Here is a 9,869-nt window from a genome sequence, read left to right on the forward strand (position 1 = left end):
TTAATTTTAAAACACAATCACACTTTCACATGGCAAAATTATAAGATCCAAACCAATAACACATTAATTATTTTACTAGTAACTAATAACATTTTGAGCTCAAGAAAGAATCAGTGTATTTTACAATTAGACAAAAATAGAGTTAGAGTTCATGTAGGGATTGTGCAGTAGCCATAAATTCTTTTTCCTTTTCTTTTAGGCTCAAATATCTTGGAACTGATTTACAGTGTCTAGGTCTAGATCCTTTTCATTGTTAGCATCATTTAACACAATACTAGTTATTTTAAAAAGAAAAAATAAAAGTCTTAATATACCCTTAGGGAAACATAGGAGAAAATGCCTATTTGTAGATAGAGTTTTATATGAGTAAAACAGGTTGGAGTATATAAAAATATACACTTTTGAGATATGGACAAAATTTTCCCTTTGCTTTTTAGGTTTTATACCTACATATGGATGCATTTTTTAAAAAGTTTAACGTATACATTTAGTTTATCTATGAAACTATTTATTTTTTATCACAGATAATATTCTGTTGAACCTCAATTATTCACAAGTCTTTGGATAAACAGATAAATTTTTAAATTCAGTATTGTTTTTGTTCAAAATCCTCAAAGCATGTGATTGTAAAAAAATAAAATTAAGTAAATATTAAAATATAATACATTAATATTATGATCAATAGTCATTAGAGAAATGTTATTCTTTAAAATCTTACCCAGAAAGTTTAAGTAGAAAATTGTATAGACCTATAATTTTTAATATAAATTTATAATACAATATGAGTTTTACAGAGAGTGTAGAGCTTAAAAAAGCAGTCTTTTAAGGTAAAAGATGACAAGGGCTGGGATAAAACCACAGGAGAAAATGGTTAAAGTGGAAGTGGAGGAAGAAATCCTTGAAAGTAAAAAAGGCAAAGAACTAAGAAGCCAGCATGTTGAATGTTTTATCTACATGGGAAGTGAAATCACCAAGATTAACACTGGAGAAGTGGGAGGGAGAAGGAGAGAGATGGTACAACAGGAGGTGCTAAACATTTCAATGAATAAGGGTACTTTGAGGATGGTAGATGGTAATAAGGAGAGGAAATGAGAAGTTAGCCTGATCTATTCATTTATTTATTTATTTATTTATTTATTTATTTATTTTGAGACGGAATTTCGCTCTGTCACCCAGGCTGGTGTGCAGTGGCACGATCTCAGCTTACTGCAATCTCCGCCTCCTGGGTTCAAGCAATTCTGCTGCCTCAGCCTCCCGAGTAGCTGGGATTACAGGCGCGTGCCACCACGCCTGACTAATTTTGTATTTTTAGTAGAGATGGGGTTTCTCCACATTGGTCAGGCTGGTCTCAAACTCCCGACCTCAGGTGATCCACTCACCTTGGCCTCCCAAAGTGCTGGGATTACAGGTGTGAGCCACCACATCCGGCCTTTTTTTTTTTTTTTTTTTTTTTTTGAGACAGAGTTTCCCTCTTGTCACTCAGGCTGGAGTGCAGTGGCACAATCTCTGCTCACTGCAACCTATGCCTCCTGGGTTCAAGGGATTCTCCTGCCTCAGCCTCCCGAGTAGCTGGGATTACAGGCGTCCACCACCACACCTGGCTAATTTTTGTATTTTTAGTAGAGACAGGGTTTCACCATGTTGGCCAGGCTGGTCTCAAACTCCTGACCTCAGGTGATCAGCCCACCTTGGCCTCCCAAAGTGCTGGGATTACAGGCATGAGCCACTGAGCCCGGCCTTGATCTTATGTGTTTCAGATGAGCAGGGTGTGTGTGTGTGTGTGTGTGTGTGTGTGTGTGTGTGTGTGTGTGTGTGTGCTGGGTGGTGGGGGAGTGGAAGGAACCCTGTGTGGAGGGAAGTAGGGTGTCTAACCCAGTCCTCAGACCAGAGGTACAGGTAGGGACACAGGCAGGGATGTGCCCTTCACAGGGGGCCCCAGAGAGAGGGCCAGAAATCCAGTCCATGTTCCCCTCACTGCCCCTGTGCTTGGGAGTCAGCCAACCAGAAGAGACGCCTTTTCCTAATTTACCTCGAGGTGCTGTAGAGTGCAGTCAGTAGTCCTGGGTTCAAGGGCATGACAGAAAAGGCAGCAGCCATTTGACAGGACTGCCCCAGGAGCAGCGCTCACAGGGAGACTTGGGATTCTTTTAGAGCAAGAAGGTAAAGGTGAAGGGATTATCCAAAGCAAGGGTTAGAGATGCAGGGGAGGGTGCTAATGACAGACCCTGGGGTCCAGAGAATATGAAGAAAGGTTCTGGGGTCAAAATTACTGGGAGAAAATGTAGTCACTTACTATTACAACCTTGGGGGCAGGCAGGATCTCTTAAACAAGATTTTTTAAAAATGCTTAAGGGCATTTTTAAAAAAATCAATAGATTTAAGCATTGAAAACACTCTAGTTCAATAGAGTGCCCCGTAGACAAGGCAAGCAGACTAGTGACAGTCTGGGAGAAACTTGTGCAAAGCCAAGAAGAGAGTCATAGCTGGAACATTCAAGGACTGCTGCAAATAAGCAAGAGAAGAAAAGGAAACCCAACTTTTTTTTTTTTTTCGAGACAGAGTCTCGCTCTGTTGCCCAGGCTGAAGTGCAGTGGCGCAGTCTCAGCTCACTGCAACCTCCATCTCCTGGGTTCAGCAATTCTCCTGCCTCAACCTCTCAAGTAGCTAGGATTACAGGCGCCTGCCACCACGCCCAGCTAATTTTTTGTATTTTTAGTAGAGACAGGGTATCATCATGTTGGCCAGGCTGGTCTCAAACTCCTGACCTCAGATGATCCACCTGCCTCAGCCTCCCAAAGTGCTGGGATTACAGGTATGAGCCACTGCTCCTGGCCAGAAAACCCAATTTTTAAATGGGCAAAGGATTTCATAGACAACTCACTGAAGGGGAAACATACCTGGCTAGTGAGCATTTGAAGGGAGGTTTGATCTCACCAGTAATGAGAACAATGCAAATCAAAACAACAGATACCACTTCACTAAAATCAGAAGTCAGATGGTATCAAGTTCTGGCAAATATGGTGGAGAGCCCTCAGGTCCTGCTGGTGTAAGTGCAAAGTGGCACAGCCGTCTGGAGAGAAGGCTGACAGTACTTAGTGAAATGAAGAGCACATACTCCCCACAACATAACGATCCCTGTGATTGCTATGGATACACCTTCCCTCCCCACCTCCCAAAAAACTGTCTTTCCAAGGCTCATAAGGTTTACAGTAACAGTGTGTGTCCTAATGAGGAGCTGGAAAGAGGCCAGAGCTGTGGCTCATGCTTATAAGCCTAGCACTTTGGGAGGCCAAGACAGGAGGATCACTTGAGGCCAGGAGTTTGAGACCAGCCTGGGCAACATTGAGAGACCCCGACTCTGCGAAAATATATTTAAAAAAAATTAACTGAGTATGGTGGTGCACACCTGTAGTCCCAGCTTCTTGGGAGGCTGGGGTGAGAGGATCACTTGAGCCCAGGAGACTGCAGTGAGCCATGATCATGCCACTGCACTCCAGCCTGGTGACAGAGGGAGACCTTGTCTATAAAATAATATAAAATAAAATAGGCAAATCTGTAGAGCCAGAAAGTAGATTCATGTTTGCCTAGGCCTGGAAGTAATGGGTGGGTCGGGGGTGGGTGATGATTAAGGAGTGTGGGGTTTGTTTTGGGGGTGATGAATACATTCTAAAATTGATCATGGTGATGATCACATAACAGTGAATATACTGGAAGCCACTGAGTTGTATACTTCAACGAGTGAATTGTATGGCATGTGAATGACATCTTAATAAAGCTGTTTTAAAAATGAGTAAGAAAGCAAACCACAGAATAGGAGAAAATATTTGCAACACCTATAATCAAAACATAACTCATATTCAGAAAACATAAAGAACTTCAAGCCTGGGCCACATGGCAAGACCCCGTCTTTACAAAAAATACAAAAATTAGCCAGGCGTGGTGGTGTACATGTGGTACTTTGGAGGCTGAGGTGAGAGAATTGCTTGAACCCAAGAGGTCAAGGCTGGAGTGAGCCATGATCGCACCACTGCACTCCAGACTGGCTGGCAGAGAGAGACCCTATCTCAAAAAACAGTAATAAAAAATAAAAATAAAGAACTTTGTTTATTTATTTATTGAGACGGAGTCTCGCTCTGTCACCCGGGCTGGAGTGCAGTGGCACAGTCTTGGCTCACTGCAACCTCCGCCTCCCAGGTTCAAGCAATCCTCCTGCCTCAGCCTCCAGAGCAGCTGGGATTATAGGCGCCCACACCACACCTGGCTAATTTTCGTATTTTTAGTAGAGATGGGGTTTCACCATATTGGTCAGGCTGGTCTCGAACTCTCAGGTGATCCACCCGCCTCGGCCTCCCAAAGTAATGGGATTACAGGTGTGAGCCACTGTGCCGGGCCAAAAAATAAAGAACTTTAATGTTAGTAAGAAAAAATTAAGACAACCTCATAGAAAAAGAAAAAAAAAAATGGAAGTCTTGAATAAGTGCAATCATCCCTTGGTATCTGCCAGGGATTGGTTCCAGGACCCGTGGATACTAAAATCCATGGATGCTCAAGTCCCTTATATAAAATGATGTAGTATTTGCATATAACTTACACACATCCTCCCACATACATTAAGTTATCTCTAGATTACTTATAATACCTAGTACAATGTAAATGCTGTGTAAATAGTTGTTATACTGTATTGTTTTTTATTTGTATTATTTTTTATTGTTGTATTGTCATTTTTATTGGATTTTTTTTTCTGAATATTTTCGATCTGCAGTTGGTCGGATCTGTGGATTCAGAGCACCGACTGTATTGCAAAAAGAGAATCTCTAAATGGTCAATAAGCATGTGAAAAGTACTCAACATTGACAGTGGTGATGGAAATGTGTACTAAGCCGCATGTGTACTAAAAACCACAATGAGAAGCCAGAGGCTTCGTGGTGGTGCTGGGGAAGCAGAGAGTACGAGCGCGAGTGAGTGGCTGAGTGGGCCTGGACCCAGGGCTGGTGCAGAATTTTGGCTGCCTGGGCACCACCGACAAGGACGTGCTCATCTCTGAGTTCCTGTGGCTGCTTGGCTTCCAGCTCAACCCTGATGACGGCACCTTCTTCCTGGACACGACCAACTGGAACCTAACAGCAATTGGTGCCTATTGTGACTCTGATAGCCCAAACATCAGTGTGCCCTCTATGTCCTTTGTTGAAGATGTCACCAAAGGAGAAGCAGAGTCAATACCTCCTGATACTTAGTTTGTAAAATCATGGTAGATCCAGAATTCTGGGACAGAGGCCTGGCTTCCAGGGGTTCGTCTTAAGTATGTCGGGGGAGACCAATTTGGACGTGTGAATGTGGTGATAGTGAGAGCACTAGAAGCCCCTCAAAATTGCAGATGTCAGCGTCCAGATGTGCAGCTCCAGCAGAGCAGGAATGTATCAGGGACAGTGGTGAATGTGCACCGCTACAGGGCTCTGCTATGGAGCTGTTACCAGGAAGATTCTCAGTGTAAAGGTGGGTGGACTTTTAGGAGTAATGCAGCTGCCGTCATCTTTTGAAACGCAGCTCAATGCACCACTGCATCCCAAGGTAGAAGGAAACTTCAGTCAGTTTGCCTCTTCCCAAAAGAACCAATAATCAGATGAAAACAACTTAAAAGACCCTGGGGCATCCGGGTTCCACCCAATCAGCGAAAACACAAGGGCTCCTGCTCCTGACCCAACAGAACAAGATCAGAATAGACTCACAGAACTCTGTAAATCTGTCCCCCAGTGGTCACGCAAACAGCTTATCAGTAGTAAGCCTCCACAGGCCTTAGTCCTTCAGGCAGCCTTAAACAGGGGCCAAGCCAGGCAAGGTGGCTCATGTTTCTAATCCCAGCACTTTGGGAGGCCAAGGCGGGAGGATCACTTGAGTCCAGGGGTTCGAGACCAGCCTGGGCAACATCAGGAGACCCCATCTGTACGAAAAAAAAAAAAAATTAAACAGGTGTCAGCAACAAGAAAAATTAACAAAAGACAGAAGACCTGGCTCTGGGGTCAGAGGGTAGGAAAGGGGTTCCTCTGGATTGCAGACCACATGGCCCAGGACCCCAGTTCTGAGCCCCCATCCCAAAAGAGGAAGAAGCAGAACAGACTTTTTTTTTTAGACAGAGTCTTAGTCTGTTGCCAGACTGGAGTGCAGTGACGTGATTCTCAGCTCACTGCAACCTCTGCCTCCCAGGTTCAAGTGATTCTCCTGCCTCAGCCTCCCAAGTAGCTGGGGACTACAGGCGTGTGCCACCACTTCCGGTTAATTTTGTTATTTTTAGTACAGACAGGGTTTCACCATGTTGGCCAGGATAGTCTCGATCTCTTGACCTTGTGATCCACCTGCCTTGGCCTCCCAAAGTGCTGGGATTACAGGTGTGAGCCACCATGCCCAGGCCAGACAGACTATTTTTCAATAAACTCATTACACATGTGTGAATGCTGGGTTGCAAGAACGGTATTGAGGCTACCAAGCAGAAATCCACGCAGCCACCTTGGATTTTGTTTATTAGGCATCAGGCTAACAAGTCATTAAGTCATTTGGGAAGGGGAAAAAAAAGTTTAAAATCCGGGGGGGGGGGCATCTTTTTAAACAAAAAGTATTTTGCCTATGCATAAAAAATAAGATAAAACCACAATGAGACATTATCAGAATGACTAAAATTAAAATTCTTGACAATATCAAGAATTAACAACCAGAATTCTCTTACACAGCTGGTAGAAGGATATGATCATTTTAGAAAACTATTTTTGATATCTATGAAAACTGAACATAGGCAAACCTTATAACCTGGCTATTCCACTCTCGGGTACACAACCAATAGAAAGATTTACATATATACACCAAGAGATACAGACAAAGCCGGGTGTGGTGGCTCACACCTGTAATCCTAGCACTTTGGGAGGACAAGGTGGGACAATTGCTTAAGTCCAGGAGTTCAAGATCAGCCTGGGCAACATGGTGAGACCCCCATCTCTACAAAAAATATATATAAATTAGCCAGGTGTGGTGGCGCACACCTGTAGTCCCAGCTACTTGAGAGGCTGAGGTGGGAGGATCACTTGAGCCTGGGAGGTGGAGGCTGCAGTGAGCCACAAGCATGCCACTGCACTCCAGCCTCGATGACAGAGTGAGACCCTGTCTCAAAAAAAAAAAAAAAAAGAAAAAAAAAGAGAGAGAGAGAGCACAGAGCACAGAGGATGGGCTTCCAGGGTGCTGACAATGTTGTACTTCTCGACTTGAGTAGTGGTTACATGGGTGTTCGCTTTGTGATAAATCATTGAGCTAAATGTGTTTATTTTGTGTACTTTATTGTATGCATATCTTACAATTAAGAAGTTTTAAAAAGAAGACTATTTACTGGCAAGGAAGCATATTCCTGAAGTATCATGAAATGAAAAAAGTTTACAAAACCATTTATATGGTGTGATCTCAATTTTACTCTATGAATGTATATATTTATATACATTTATATAAATTAAATGATCTGGGTGATAAACATCCAGGTAAAATGGTAGTAATCCCTGGGTGCAAGCACAAGTGTTTTTGTTTGTCTGTTTTTTAGTGTCTATATATTTCTGATCTTTCTGTAATAAGCCTTTATTGCTTTTCTAATAAGAAATAAAGTCATTTTGTAGTATCGACCCAGGAATAAGCCAACAGATCGATAGAACGGAATAGAAAACTGAGAAAGAGATTCAATAGATATAAGAATTTGATGTGTGATAAAGGGGGGATTTTGAATCAATGGAGAAAAGATAGGTAGTTCGATGTTCGATACATTTTGTTGGTTCAATTGGCTAACAATTTGGAAGAGAAAGTTGAGCTCCATCTCATACCAGATGCTAAGAAAAGCCCCTACATTCCTTAAAAGCAAACAAAAAACTTGTATGTATTTTAAGTAAAAACATGAAAGTTTTAAAAGAAAATATAAGCAAATAGTTCCATAATCTTGGAGTGGAGAAGGCCTTTCTAAGCCTAGTAACAAAGTTGGCAGGCATAAAGTAACAGATTTGACAATATAAAAATATAAATATATGTGCATGCAAAAAGTTTACAATAATAACTGTTGTAAAATACCTAGGATAAATTTAACAAAAACTGTGGCCTGCCTATATGACAAAAACGATACAACTTTACTGAAGGACATAAAAGAAGACCTAGAAATAAGGAGAGCTTTGTCGAGGGTAGGAGGGCTGACTCCCAGCAGCTTCGCTAATATTTTTTAAAGGGCAGGGAAGGGAACTTAAATGTTCATGAGTACGTTAACCCTTCCGACTGAGCGACGTGCAGTAATTTGAAAGAACGCATTACTGGTGCACACTCTTCTACCTGTCAGGAGGGCCTCTCTGCCCCTTCCTTCCACACGCTCTAAGCCTGGAGGAGAAGGAGTTGCTAAGCGTTAATTGGGTCCTATTTGGCAGCAGGTGGGGTCACTGTGTTGGACACACCCCGTGCCCGATGCTCCCTAGGCTGCCTCGCCCTGTTCGCCCTGTTCGCCCTGTTGGCCCTGTTGTTCCAGCAGCTCCCAGGCTGCCTTAGGGCAAGCCTGGCCTTGCCTCACCTGCCTTCACACGGGGAACTGCTGATCAGCTGCAAGTTCCCTTACCATGGGGCTGGCCAGATTTCCAGGCTTAGCCCAGGCTCGGTGCTCCAGTCCAGCTTCTATCCCGATGCCTGGAGGGGAGGCCGTGTTAGACAAGGCCAGGCCTGCAAGCTCAGACTGCCCAGGGTCTCCTGACCCAGAAGAAAAATGAAAATGCATATACTCATGGTCGCAGTGTGACTGCAACAGGCAATGCCCAGTCATCACTTTATGGTAAAAGACACTACAAGCCTGGTGCGGTGGGTGGATCACACCTGTAAACTCAGCACTATGGGAGACCAAGGTGGGGGGACAGCTTGAGGCCAGGAGTTCAAGACCAGCCTGGGCAACATAGCAAGATCCCATTTCTACAAAAAATGCAATAATTAACCAGCCATGGTGGCACATTTCTGTAGTCCCAGCTGCTTGGGAGGTTGAGGTGGGACGATCGCTTGAGCTCCTGTGGTCGAGGCTGTAGTGAGCTGTGATTGTACCTTTGCCCTTCAGCTTAGGTGACAGAGCAAGACCCTGTCTCAAACAACCACAATAACAACAAAAACACAAAGAACAGATTTTAAACTGCCTAGGTTCAAGTCCAGGTTCCACGTTTGCTACTTAGCTGTGTGATCTTTTATCTTTTCAACTTTTTTTAATTTTTAATTTTTGAGACAGGACCTCTTTTATGTTGTCCAGGAAGGAGCACAGTAGCTATGCATAGATGCAATCATAGCACACTACAACCTCAAACTCCTGGCCTCAAGTGATCCTCCCAGCTTAGCCTCTTGAGTAGCTGGGACTACAGAACATGGCTCTGACAAGTTACTTAACCACTCTGTGTTTCCATTTTCTCCTCTGTTAGATACTATTATACTAAAACACTATTATGAAAGTATCTGCCTTCCAGAGCTCTTATGAGTATATCCTAAAGCATACTTAGAACTGTGCCTGGCACATAACTATGTAAGTTAGTTGTTATCAAAGAGTCTCAGAAAACCCCTTCCCAGGCAGAGTTCCACCCCATGGACTGGCGGGCTGCCCTAGCACTTCTATGGAGAACCAGGAAACTGGAGAAACTGCCTTTTTTTTTTTTTTTTTTTTTTTTTTTTGAGACAAGGTCTTGCTCTGTGGCCCAGGCTGCAGGCTGGCGCGCAGTAGTGTGGTACAATCTAGGCTCACTGCAACCTCCTCTGTGCCCCAGACTCAGGTGAGCCTCCTGCCTCAGCCTCCTGAGTAGCTGGGACAATAGGCCCTCCACCACCACACCTGGCAAATTTTT

The 9,869-nt window shown here is 43.6% G+C and overlaps 1 pseudogene; it reads left to right on the plus strand.

Moving 5' to 3' along the window:
• The first annotated feature begins 867 nt into the window (after positions 1-867).
• On the plus strand, positions 868-5,797 carry LOC100441501 (protein ILRUN-like; annotated as a pseudogene).
• The last annotated feature ends 4,072 nt before the right edge of the window (positions 5,798-9,869 follow it).

This window comes from Pongo abelii, chromosome 16 (assembly GCF_028885655.2).
Source record: "Pongo abelii isolate AG06213 chromosome 16, NHGRI_mPonAbe1-v2.0_pri, whole genome shotgun sequence".
Classification (NCBI taxonomy): Eukaryota; Metazoa; Chordata; class Mammalia; order Primates; family Hominidae; genus Pongo; species Pongo abelii.